A 14,182-nucleotide genomic window follows, 5' to 3' on the forward strand; every position below is an offset into this window, starting at 1 on the left:
GACCAAAAATGAAAATTAAGAGAGGCATTTTCAAATGTAAATGTTGGTGTGAAAATAAACTGTCTCCAGTTGAGATGAAAAGGCAGGTGTTCCTTAAATACAGATTATAGTGTTGTGCTTAAGTATTCTAAAAGTGTTAAAGTCACAAGAAAGTTTACATTTTCTTAAAGGATTTCACATTTCAGGTTTGCAGGACAGTTGCTTGTGTTTTTTAACAGAAGTTCAGCTCTCTAATCTCTTCTACATCAGTGTGCAGCCTTGTGCCCCTGTACGATTCTGGGAAATGTAGGAATTGAACATCAAACTGTAAGTTGGCTTTTCATTCAGTAGACTTTATGACTTTTGTCAGTTACATTTTTTGACATGGCAAGTAAAACGTTGAAAAGCATGACTCATTTCACTCTGTTGTTTTCAGTGATGGGGAGTAACGGAATACATGTAACGGCGTTACGTATTCAGCCTCTGCTTGCCAGCAACCAGCCTCCTTTCAGCTCCAAATTTCTCCACTTCCAACCTGAAGAAGCATCTTAAAGTAAGTTATTTTTTTAATTAGCCAAGGGTAGTCGTCTGCTGTAGTTTTACTGGTCACCTTGCTATTTTAACATTGACGTGCGACTTTACATTCTCCTAGGTGCTGATTTACTAGCTCCAAAGCCGTTTAAAGACTATAGCCCCGTTTGACATGCTAACTAACGTTAGCTAAAATTAGCTTGTGGTAGCTTAGACTGCAGTTCGATTTTTGTAGTAGGCTATGCAGTTTGGGACTACCAATACAATAATCTATCTGCTTGTTCAGGTACACATTCAGCTAGTTGGAATAAAAAGAACACACCATTATAGGCCTGTTTAGTAAGCTGGATGTGATAGCCGGATTACGTTACAAATTACATTTGTGGGCATGTATTCTGTATTCTGTATTCTGTACTCAGTTTTTCATGAGCCAACATTGCCTGTTCAGGGAGGAGGACTATAAACCACCACATGGCTTATAGTGACACACAAATCTTAGAGAGACCAGAGGCCCAGATCTTTGACCTGAGGAGCCAGTTCCTGTCTATGTTTTGTTTGACATAAATCAACAAGAACACTGGGCCCACAAGAAAAACAGTCTCTAATGCCCATTGTCATCCATAGGTGTGAAATCAGTCAAGTGGCAAGTGTGCCTGAATTCTGATGACCCTGGGTCAGCAAGAGGCCACAGCTCTGTGTTTACAGATGAGGTGACGGCACATGCCTCCAGTCCTTTGAAATGTGACAAGGTGAGAGGAATGATGAGATAATCTCTGAATTTACGAGTTACAGTAGCTGCCAGGGGAAGCAGCCTTGCAAAGAGCTCTCCTGGCTGAACGCTGGCAATACACAAAGCCAATGTGGCCGTTTAAGTTGCGTGCAAGATAAGCAATAATAAATCACTAACTGCACTTTTGGATTGCAGTGGCTGCAAATCAAGCCCTGTGAATTTAAATAGTAATAAATGAATACATTTTGAATAAAACAGTTTACAAGTTAATTGCCTGAGAATATCCAAACGCACCCATATTTTGAGCCTTAATGCAGCTAACGGAACATAAAGTCATCTAATATGGACAGCAGTTAGAAGAACTTGTGTGTATTTTTAAAATGTCGTCTAACCAGAAAAGTTGACAAAGTTCACTTTCTTGTTTACAGTAGCAGCCTGAAGGGGGAGGGGGGGGTGGTAGGGCCAGGGAGAGGGAATGAAGCTGACCAGTCCAAACAACCACTGACAGCCCTGCAGCCTTGATCACTGGGACACTTCATTGGTGCACTGGTAGGTTTACTGCTTCTCTCAGGGGCGCTTTGATGGCAATTGATGAGATGGGGAAATATGGGCTTTTCATTCATTCACTTCTACGATCTTCACAACTCATCTGGGGATTTACATTTCGTGGTCTCAAGCTCTCTACTAATGGTTAACCATTAGTCTATGCAAACAAGGATTAACAACAACAGACAAGCATGAACACGCCACTGTCAGCAATCTTATCCCCCAGAAATAGAGCTGTTTTAAGACTACCTAACTGTAATTTCTTGTTTGAAATAATACTTATATTAAAATATTTATTTTAATATGTTTTGCCTGACACAACAGTAGGATGCTTAGTAAATGATGTATACTGTAGTGCTTGCACACTCAATATATCAGGACCGTCTTTCTGATGTTTATGTGAGGTTTGTTTTTACAATAAACATCTTAAAGCTTAATTTAAAAAAACAAAAGCAATCTATATATCCTCATTTGTGGTCATATTAAAAGAGGATACCAATGAGGACTTTTCCCTGTAGCTAGAATAACTCAATTTGACTTAATTGCAAATGTAATAATGTGGTTTAAAGACATTTACAACTGTGCAGTTCAACATCCAACTGGGTAACAACTGAGTTATGTAAAGAAAGAAGACAGACCTGATGTAAAAGGCTCTATTTTGTGGTCTGAGTTGCAGCTAGTGACTCCTCCTTCCTCTCTTTGCCTCTTCCCCTCCCCCATTCTCTGTAAAAATCTCATTTTCTGCTCTGAGCCTAAAACTATTGAGTCAACAAATGTCACTGCGGCTAGGCAGGGGCTGCTGAGAAAGAGGTGGGGTGTCCCTTTAAGCCTGAACTGCAGATAAAGGCAGATTTTATTCAGACAACACCCACCTGTTAGTAAAGTAAAAGAGGAATTAAATAGTGAAGTGAATGGGCTATTGAGCATGGCGGTTAAAGCTGTGACCATATGTTAAGAAATGACACCATTGTTTTCAACATATTACTGCTAAAGATTACAAAAAATTTCTAAAAATGTACATTCCCTAAATTGTATTGCTGACATCAATGGAACTGTTTGTGAGATTCTGTTTATGACCTTTAAAATCTAAGATGCAAAAATATTCTTGCAAATTAAACCTCAGCTCTGCGGCAAACCCTGCAGCAGGCATAACGCGCTTCCCCCCATTTAAAAATGAAGGGAAAGACCTGCGTTTTTGAATTTTTCTTTTAAATCACTCTTTTAAAAGCCCCTTTCTCTCACACTGCTCTCTCTATCTCTTTTAAGCCCACGTGGCCAGTGTCAACAGGAGGTGGGTCTTGGCAGACACATGAGGCTAAGTATGCAACCTGTATCCAGGCTTGAGAGTACACTCTAAAAATGAGCCAGCCAGCCGGCTGAGGTGTGCCAAAATAAGACACAGCCGTTGGAAATGAGTGCATTGCTCAACTGGTTGGACTGCAAACTGGCCACCTCTGATTGTTGCTGTAATGCTCTCAAAAACAAGGGCTATTACGCAACAGGGGAACTTCTGTAACCAGTGACAGAGAAAGAAAGAAAATGAAAGAAGGAAGTCAAGATAGACATCGTGAAAAGGGAGGGAAAAAACCCTGAGTCACTTGGCTTCCTGTCTGAGGAAAGGAAGGGGGTGGAGGCATCTGCCACAGTCAGACAGTTGAGGCCAGTGCAATATTTAACATAAAGTGCACTGGGGGTGGAGTCCTGTCCTGCTCACTGAATCCACTCCAGTGCTTCAGGGCAGCCATCATAGTTCACTATTGTGTGCGGCTGAGGGAAGAAGAAAAAAAGAGGAGGGAGCAGGGGAGGGAAAGAAAACCTGTCTCTTTGTGTAGGAAGGACTCAGCAGGAAAGTCATTTTGTAATTATTTGAGTTTGCCGGCAAAACAAGACTCTCTCCCCCCTGACCTGCAACAACATTTTGTCTACTGTGCGCCTCTGCTGCCTTACACCAGAGCCACATATAAGTGTGCTTCTCAGGCCGGCAAAACAGCGACACCCGGGCTTCTCCTGATGATGAGAGCCGACGTCAGACTGGTTTCCATGAATATTGATGTGGAGGATAGTCTGTTTCATAGAAGAACAGAAGGAGGCAAGATGGCTGCCCTTTAGGATTTGTTAAAGAGGAGATCCAGACGGTTTGTTGGAATTTCTACAAAGTGGAGGGACATAAAAAGGTGAGAAACTGCTTAGTGTGTTTATACCCTGCTTACCCTTTTACCCTTTATCCACTGGATGTATTTTTAGTGTTTTTTGTATCAGGCGAGGTATAGCAATTGTCCCCCACCGTAAAAGCAAGAGCCAACATAATAAGGAGGGGATATTAGATAAAGCTACTCCAACATGGCTGACGATTTTCTTTCTCTTTTTTTGGCCAGCTGAATCTGAAAAGACCCCTTCTGTGTTTTCCTGTGTGTTCTGTGTTCACTTCACATTCTTGCTGCCTTTGAATGCATCATATAAAATGGTGTACTTAGGCTGCTTGTTCAGGAGTTTTTCTTGAATCATAATTGAAATGCTTGCTGTCTTTCTTTCTTCAACATTTCAGCCTTGCTTTTTATTAGGCACATGTTTTTAAAGGTGTGTTATATATGTGTTTTTGTATAAGTGTATTAGTTTTAAGAGGGGAAACACAATTATTCACATTTATGTGTAATTATTAGCTATTACAAAATGATGAAATGTTTCATTACATATGTTTAGATGCAGGCAGTGTTACCCCCTGTAGCTTCTCATGTTAATATCCATGGCTGTGTATGTGTTTGTTTGTGCTGTTCAGTAGGGAGATTGTATGTAGGAGAGTTAAAGTCCAACCTGGACTTATCCAGCACTAAGTGCATAGTGCATGCACAGCAGTAGAGCTGGAATAGCTTCTGGCTTTGTGAACCTCTATTAATCACCTTTCATTGCTTTAAACACTGAAGGACAAGCAGACACAAAGGCAAATCCCAAGGAGAAGCAAAAGAGAAGAGAAATGTGGTTGGCTGAATGTAGTGAAGGCAGACAAGGTCAGAAAGCTCTGAAGGAAATGAAACTCAATCCTACCGCACCATTAACTGGGGGAACAAAAATGGTAATTCTGGAGCAGGTTTTTCTTTTCTTTTTTAAATAGAGACTAAACAAGGGATTGTTGCCAGAGAGCTGCAACAAACAACCTATTCCTCAAAAAAGTTGACTAAACATCTTTGAGAAATTGAACCCAACCAAGAGTTGTCAGGACTGTATATTTTTATTCCGGCACAAGCAGTTAAAGGTCACAACAACCAGACTGTTCTGTTCGTTCGGAAACAGAGCTATTGACAGATAGATAACTGACAATACAAAGAGGAATGTGTGTCTATGTTTTTCTATCTTTGGCTGTGTGTGATCTGTAATCATTTAAAAAAGGAACTTGTGTAGAACACCAGCATGTCCTGATATTTGCACAAATAGAGGATTAAACTACAATAATGGAGTGATAACAGTGAGATACCCTGACAGTTTGGGATTCTGTGTTAATATACAATTTTTTTTATAGAAATACACTAGTTAAATACATGATAACATGTAAATTCAGAAGTGTATTAGTACATCAGGTCTTATCTCAATGATCTACTAGCTAATTGGTTATTAGTTGTTTTCTTTCCTGAATTCACTAAGTGCTATTAACATCTGAATAGCCCATTAGATTATCTCCCTCTGGCATGTGTATTGGCCTGTGTATTCTACTGACTATAGTCCTAATGTTACCACAGTATGGCCTCAGGTAAAGAGCAAAGTAAAGGCATGCCTGCAAGGTGGAGAGTAATGACTGACCTCAAATCAGGCATTGTAACTTAACAAGCTGGTATGCAGGAATTCAGATCGCTAAAGTTTTCAGTTTCCTGAACTTAAAGCTTCAAGTTAAGACCGTTAACAGTGACATTTTGTGAAATACATGGATAAAAGGCGCTATAGAGAAGGGGAAGAGGCAGTGAAGTCCAAATAAAGTCAGTTGCTAGTCAAATGACTAGAAGACAATCACCAAGCTTTCGTGTGAACAGCTGATGATGGGGAACATTATGCTATCACAGACAAAGGCTCCTTTTCCCCTTCTGAATTAAGCATTTGTTTTAAAATGTTTGTGTTTACATGCTGCATTTCTGTGGTTGAGTATGCAGCCCCCACACTACAGTACACACACTCTTACTCTCTACTGAAAATGATCTTCTGCGGAAGAGAATCCCATCTTCAGTTCTACCTTGCTGTCAGGAAACTTTGGAGCCATCAATAGTGCTGTACCCCTCTGACGCAATGGCATGGCTGTGTTTTGATATGGCAAGCACGGTCATTGACTGTGTCGTGTCAACACGAGTGCTTAAGCAGGGGTGTTCTCCATAGTACTCATAAAATATGTTGTGACTATGAGATCAGGTGATCCACGCTTGTGTGTGTGTGTGTGTGTGTGTGTGTGTGTGTGTGTGTGTGTGTGAGTGAGAAAGCGAGAGAGACACTATATTGCCCAGTTCATGATGTGAAGACATTGTGGATAATGTCTCGTGTGAAAGACCAGATTAGGTAATACCATTTGGATTTTTCTTTTTATTATCTAACCAGAGGAAGAAGAAACATGAACAGCTAAAAACTAGCCAACAACTAGGCAGTTATGTATCTTTTGGTCTATTTTTGATTTCTTCATTCATTTAACTACTTCCTAAGCACATTAAATATCACAACCCACCCTGCATAGTTTGGACGGATTGCATCTAACCCAGTTAGTCTCTGGCTACAGAAAGCACATTATCAATGGTTGTCACGGTGAGGTTGTACAATTTATGTTCCCCTTTGTGTGCAGTTGCACTGTACACAGGATTTACACATGCTAATCCTGACCTGCATGATAAAGCCACATTCTAAAATTAAGAAATAAAAGCCCACAATATCACTGAAGGGGTTTTCATGAGCCTCTGCATGGCTGCTGTTACATCAGCAGCTGAAAAGGCACCAAAGCATTACTGGGCCTATATGGGGCTGAGTGGGGGAAGGGTCAGCTAGATCAATCACATGCACATAGCTTCTCTCATCTATCCACACCTACAGATAAAGCCGTGCGGTTGGATTGCTCCTTCGTCATGGCCCTAAGTCCCCTTTATGTCACTCCCAGGGCAAAGACAATATCACCTTTGGGAAGAATGTCCAGTTGCCATAGCGTTCCACAACAATGCTGTCCACTTACAATACCCAAGCCCTTACCCAAGCCCTCACCTCTGACCCTGCTCTGTCCAGCCCACACATCAAATTTCCACCCAGGGGCTGTTGCACAAATGACACAGAAAAGCAGGTCCAGTGGCAGGTTAGACATTTTATATTACACTACCTGCTGGCTGGTCATAGCATGGACTGCTTTCCTGAGACAAAATGGCGAGATACAGAGTGTTGTATTGATTTCTGCAATATTGATTTCTCTCTTGTCTGCTGTTGGGGGTTGTTTTTCTATTGAGAGCAGGAGAGAAGCAGCAAACCACAATCAAGTGTTTCTGCAATAGAATATGTGTGCCATAATGTAGTGGCCGATCTACACATATTTTAACACCAATAGTGCTGTGAGAATTTTCTTGTTGATAAAAGCAATGCTGGGCTTGCAGGATAAGCTCAGACATCCCTGTGGACTTTATTTAGCATGATATTTGTGTTGGTTTACCATTTACTGAATGTTTTACCCCATGCTCTACTACTGACTTGTTCTCTATGTTTGGACTAACTGCAAAACACTTGTGGGATCAAGAGAGCTATGTGCTTATCTTCTCTGAAAATAAATAAAAAAGAATGAACTAAAGCCAGATCATAAAAAATATGCCAGTTAACAATAAGATCCACCCCAACAAGAATCTAAGCCTTCCGTCCCATGAATTTCCTACCTTGTTAAAGAGACGTGATGTGATTATGGCCTGCGAGTGGTTTATTGGTCATCACTGGAATTGTGTCATAGTAATAATGTTTTTATGAGATACAAAAATGTTAACAGTAATTGCCACACCAGATACATTATGAATCCCGACTATGACTCACGGTCTTCTTTTTCCACGAGGTTGTGCGTTGTTACGCTGAGGTGTAATTACGGAGTGAGCGTGATAAGGCTCTGTTGGAGTGGCAAGGGGCCGGAGGGAGTGTTGCTGGCCCTGTGAGCATGTATCGATGTCAGGGTTTACCTCAGGGGTGAGACAGCAAGGGCAGTGACTCAAAAGCTTCCTCCACGTGAGCATACGCACATGGCCGCTCTGTTTACAAACACTATCCTGGCATTCCGCACAGAGAGAGGCAAGTGAGATGTTACGTAACCTCCCCAAAGCGAATAGCATCCCTTCCCGCCTCTCGCCGGGCCGCCTCTCCTACGCTTGGACAATTTTCTTGAATGCTGCTTTCGCCGGTTCCACTACAGGAAGTTAAGAATAAAAAAAAGGAAATTAAGAGCTACAGTCACAGTCAACAGCGTCTTTGCTAGAGAACGTTGCGAGAGTGAGAGCAGGCCTTTTTTATGGTGATTCTGCTCTGACAGCACATAGCTCCGGCGCAGGAGTGTAGGCCTTAATAGTGCCAGGTCAGGAGATTAAATAAGCTGTAAACTTCTGTGGAGCCAGATGATTTTACAAACTCTCTTTATGGTTGCAGCGTTGGGTCATGAAAACAAATTTGCAAGGTTTTATATTTAAAAAATCATTACATGTGCAAAGACACTGGTAAATGCACATTTGAGTCCACAGTGGCGCTTTTCCACTTTTTCACTGTGTTGTATAAATGATTTATTATTTGAGAAAACTTGGTTTGACTGATTTTTGAAGTAAAAATCATCTTTTGTGAATATATAAATGAAGTTTAGCTAAAGCTAGAACTATCAAAAGTAAGGGTCAAAAAAGTTATTTATTGTTATTCATCAGTCAACATGAAAACATGCAGACAAAAATGTTGGTGTTTCCATGTTGGAGAGTGAAAGATGCCTCCTTACCAGCCAAGAGGTTGCTTTTCAAACATAGGCGTAACAATGTGTGGACATTGCACACAGGCTGTCAATATGCCTTACAGATCTTGAAAAGTGACCTAACATCATGTTAGGATCCTTACCCTTAATAAGACTATGATGTCAAAATGTATAGAGGTCAGTCCGTTCCAGTTAAATCAAATCTTTGACAAGGAGGAGGCTTTGTCACAGGTCTAATTCTGAAAGGTTCATTGGAAAAAAGGACCAAAAAAAGGAGACTCTTTTTATATATAGCTTGTCAGAATGCATTTTCTGTTCAAATTGGCTTAATTGGAACAATATATGAAAAGGCATTTCCATAGCTAATGCCCCTGTGTCATGACCAACAAAGCTCCGTCATGATAGTGCATGATCAATGGGATCCACAGTGATCTAAACACTGCTTCGGATGGCTGTTAACCCTCTTCTAAAATGGCTGTCAGATATGGACGGTTTGCTGCTTGGAGCTGTCATTGAAAAGCTTAGGCCCCATGGCCCCCTGTTGTCTGCACAAGGAGCGCAAAGACAGACAGCTGGCCCTGAATGTCATTTAGAAGCGTAACCCTACCAAAGGCTCTGAATGACATCACTAACTACTTCTGAGTGCTTCGAGCGGCTCACGCTCAATATTAGGTTTCCTCAGTGGAATGTACGAGTGCAGCAGCTGGTGTCTTTCCGAGCCATATAGTGCTCAGTGACAATCAGACAAGTTTGCTTCCATATATGTATTTATATTAGGAAAGTTTTAAAGACTGATTTTACCTCACCTAGTAGAGCGCGCGCCCATATACAGAGGCTTAGGCCTCGACCCCGCGGGTTTGGTTCCGACCTGCGGCCCTTTGCTGCATGTCATTCCCCCCCTTTCTCTCCTCTTTCATGTCCAAGCTGTCCTGTCAAAAATAAAGGCCTAAAAATGCCAAAAAAATGCTTTTTTTAGCTATGGGTCTGAATGGTTAAAAACTCCCTACCAAAAGTCTTACAGATGTGGTAGGTACAAATAAAGTTTCTGTGCAGTAAAACACTAAACTTTATGACAGAGCAAGATTGATGATTTCTGAAGCTCATACAGTTTTGTCTTTAAAGTGGACCTATTAGATAGCATTTTCAGGTTCATACTTGTATTTTTTTTATTCTACTAGAACGTATTTAAATGCTTTAATCAAAAAACAAAAAACACTTTATTTTTTTCATACTGCCCATGGCTGCTGCATCTGTATTCACCCCTTTTGTATGAGACGCTCTGTTAGAGCGCCTGTCTCTTTAAGCCCCCCTTCCGAAAAAGCCCAGTCTGCTCTGATTGGCCAGCGTGTTTCCTGGACGCTCCGTTCCGCCGCTCCGATTTTGTTTCAATAGTTATAGCTGGAGTTACTGCAACGGAGTACATAGCAAGACTTTGTACCGTGAAAAATCTAAAATAAAGGCTTCAAAACCAAATACTACACAACCGGACATTGGGGGAAATGACCAATGACCAACATTGGCCACCAAGATTACAGATATCTGGCGTTAGCATGCAGCTACTTAATAGTTAGCAGTAGTCTAATGTTAGATTGTAGTGGAACAAAGCAGCACTTTCTACTGTCAGAAATCACAGATAAAGGCTTCTGAACCAAATACTACCCAATCGGACATGTTTCAGCAGTAATGCGTCCTGAAATTGGGGAGAAATTACCAACATTGGCCGCCAAGATAACCGCTATCTGGCATTAACACCGCAGTAGCTTAAAAAAAAAAAAAACACTCTAGTACTGCCTGGCTGGAGCAGATGACCAATCATTGAAGACTGGCCGAGAGTAGAAAAAACTGTTGAAACCGGGGCGTTCACAACAGTTGGAAATCTGAACATTTTAGCTCATGGGGATTTCTCTAAAATACGTTTCCTCATTATTTGAAGTTTTGGCCACGTTTAACATGAAAATCCAACATTATGACATGAAAAGCATAATAGTTCCACTTTAAGTAAACGGTAAAACAATACACAGACCATGTAATAACTATGACCAACTAATTAATTATTGTTTAAAATCTCCGTACTTTTTTTATGAATCACTGAGGTTTCAGAAATGCAGTGAAAACTTTATACATTCTTACAATGAAGCCCTGAATCACAGAAAATATCCCTCTCTCAGGAGGATTTGTGATTTCTATTCAATGAGAGTCACGTGCCTCACCCTCAGTGGAGGGAAAGAGGGAGCTTAGCAACAGTGGTTTAGGTCAGGCTGCTCAGAAACCAATAATGGAAAGAATATAACTACATTTGCTTTCCATATGACAAAAGCAACAGAGCAAATATATTCAAAGTTACTCTGGGCACCACAACAATATATATTTGGCTTCACGTTTGAAGAAAGTAGAGATTGTCAAACTTGCTTTGCTTTTTGTTCACAATAAACCATTATCTGAAGCTCAGTCTTCCATAAATCTGACTTCAGCCCTGGTATTGAGTCCATTTAGAATTCCTTCACTGCCATGTGTGCCATGTTTTAATTTCCCTCTTACAATAATGTTTCCCTTTGCTCTGTTTACTGTTCACCTCCGCTTCCTGTTTATTTGGAAGCTGGTTTGGATTTGGATCATGCAAACAGAAAGAAAATATCTGCTAAATAAATGTGCCCTGTGAACTAATCACATGCCAAGACTCACAGGCTCGAGGGTTAACTGAAGAAACATGGGAATCGCCGTTTGTTCATCACTTGGCTTTGTGTATCAGTCTTCCATTTCATGGCATATTTTAGCAGATGGGAGGATGAATGAGGAGGAAAAGGTCAATATAAAGTATTCCTTGTTTTACCATATCAACTAAGAGCAACTACAACATCTTTCTTGGCAAGGTTCTAAAAATAAATGCCGTAGCTCAAGATAAGACAGAGTAGAGTATCTTAAATTTTAAATAGTGCAACCCTAATTCAGTAAGAAATGTGAGATAGAAATGTTTCAGGTTTTAAAGCTCTAAAACATTTCTAAAATGCAATTGTAAAGGTGTTGCTCCACACAAGTGCAAATGTAAGCTTGTGACTATGTGGCACTATTGATTTACTGGCGGGATCAATGCATAAAGCACATGTGCACACCGCGGCAAAGCAGCCTATTCTGCAGTCAGCCGTGCTGGGGTAATGTTTAGACCAGATGGGCTTTGGAGTGCTCATAAGATGGTAACCATGGCTACCATACACTCTGAGAGAAATTAACTTTGCTCTGTGCACAGTTCATCAAGTTAGTCCAATATATTGACTGCTGCGTAAAAAGGGTTAGAGGGGCAAAAGAGACAGGCTGGTTGGAAGGAGCAGCATTGTGAGGGGTTGGGGGGCAGGTTAGTGGGGTTGTACACTCAGAAGCCCATTTCTTAATTAGAGTCTCCATGTGATGCAGCTTGAAGGAACAAAAAAAAAAAGGTTTAGACTGTGTGTGTTAACTACTTAGGCAGGCTTACTTTTCAGATTGATCAAGAAAAATGAGGACTAACAGGTTTATAAAGTCATATCTTGGCTAATGTTTAACTGCTGTGTACTATCAGGATTTACCTCCTCTGTCACACTGTCTACATTACACTTGCACAACACAACATGCGTGTGAATGGCTCTGAGCAGTGATACTGTTTCATTGAAATGGTTTTGGAGGGAAGGCTGATGGTTATAGATTTGATCTATGACACTGTGGCCTGTTATCAGCAGTTTGGACCAGTTTCAGTATAAGCCAAATTATAACATTCTTGTTTTATAAATTAAAAATACTATAATTTAAATAATATGTTATTATCAAGCAACCTTAAGCAGGATTTTCAGAAAAATGCTGAATTTCTGAACAGTTCAGACTTATTTAAGTAGATAAAGTGTAAGAGTAGCATATACCAGCATAATGTTTTGCATGCGAATGCATTTCCCCCAGAATACCTGCTAAACAAGTTGTATCAGAAACGTACAGAGGCAAGGTTTAACTCCCAAAGGCTGTTGAGTTATTCATACCAATGTCATCCTCAAGAACTTTTATGTCACCTTTACCATTAACCTGAGGCTTAAAGCTCCTTCATAGTCACTGACTCATCAGGTATTGCTCAGACATTAAACACTACAAACATGATAGCGTTGCGATATCCTCAAATTCAATCATATTTACAACATCCCAGAATCTATGTATCAATTTGTTTCAACAACTTGAACTGCCTTATCTATTTAAAAAAAAAATCTCAAGAGAAAGATTCTGAAGGATTTGTCCCTTAGCGTAAGGGCTTTGGATCCACAACATGAACTGTGTGAAGTTTAAACTGTCAACAGTTCAACGAGTGCAGCCTCGCCCCTGAAAAGTATACTCGACAAAACTGGTCATGTCCTCGGGTCCCTAATAGGTTTCCACAAATCACTGACTCCTATATTCCTCAGACCTTGTGAGTCTTTACGAGTAAATATATTATACGTGTCTTGTCCACTGCTTCCTGAGCCCACTGAACCCTGTACAACACTATCAAACAATCTTGGATTAGTGTTGACATTAATCTTAATTATGGCTATGAGCACTATATTTAGTTTATTATTATGGTGCCAGTTAATCTTCCCCCTCTGTCAGTTTATCTTTTTACCTTGAGGGAGCTGGACCAGTTAACCAAATAGGAACTGCACTTATTATTATTGTCCTGATACACAAATTCCAGTTTTGTCTTTCAGCTTCACTCTCCAGCTGCATCATTGTAGGTTGTTTTCAGCTAAACTCTGTCCAGGTTGAGTAATTGATGTATAGTCTTTACAGAAGAAGGTGCACAGCCCACACTGAAACCCTCAGGTCCAGCGCTTCGCTATCCATGAATCAGCAATCACCAATTTATCTTGTCATAATCAAAAGAAAGTATTCTCGAAACAGATTGTATGTAGATTCGGCTGCCCTTAGTGGAAAGATGAATCTAAAAGTATATTCATATTCGCTTTAAAATTGTATTCTAGAATTGAGGGTTTGGATTTCCCCAACAGCCTGATGTACACTTTATAACCATAGAAATGATTATACATATTATAATTTCACGAGTAACATATTTAATCCGTATTCCCAAAACATTTAAACTGATACTTTCTTGGCTCCTTTACTGCTGTTGAAATTAATAAAATAAAAAATGAATTGAATAACATAATGCTAAGTAGTGCCAATCAAATAATGCTGTAGTTAGATAAAATATGTCACAATACAGCAAGAGAAGGCAATGACACAAAAAGCTGTGGAAGCACAGAGACTGCAGTGGGACTCTCCACAAGTCGGCCACATCTGTCTTGCGTTAGACATAAAGAACAATGTAGTTTGTACAGATCCCTTCTTAAAGAGGGGGAGGAGGCTCTCTAGGGAAGAAATTACAAACAGAAGTATATGTCCTCAGTTCTTCTGCTGTAATCTGTTAATGTTGTCTCCAGATTCAAAGAAGATACTGAATAGCATGCTACATCACT

General features: G+C 40.3%; 1 protein-coding gene across 3 annotated transcripts in view; it reads left to right on the plus strand.

The window, feature by feature from the left end:
* Nucleotides 1-493: 493 nt before the first annotated feature.
* tet2 (tet methylcytosine dioxygenase 2) overlaps nucleotides 494-14,182 on the plus strand; it is a 35,949-nt gene continuing 22,260 nt past the window's right edge. Inside the window, exons 1-4 of one of the 3 annotated variants that reach the window (XM_028598466.1) lie at nucleotides 494-532; nucleotides 1,135-1,259; nucleotides 1,669-1,789; nucleotides 3,053-3,960. The gene's annotated coding sequence lies outside the window, so the exon portion shown is untranslated. The remainder of the gene's footprint in view (nucleotides 533-1,134; nucleotides 1,260-1,668; nucleotides 1,790-3,052; nucleotides 3,961-14,182) is intronic. The other 2 variants (XM_028598476.1, XM_028598478.1) reach the window with 2 other exon arrangements.

This window comes from Perca flavescens, chromosome 2 (assembly GCF_004354835.1).
Source record: "Perca flavescens isolate YP-PL-M2 chromosome 2, PFLA_1.0, whole genome shotgun sequence".
Classification (NCBI taxonomy): Eukaryota; Metazoa; Chordata; class Actinopteri; order Perciformes; family Percidae; genus Perca; species Perca flavescens.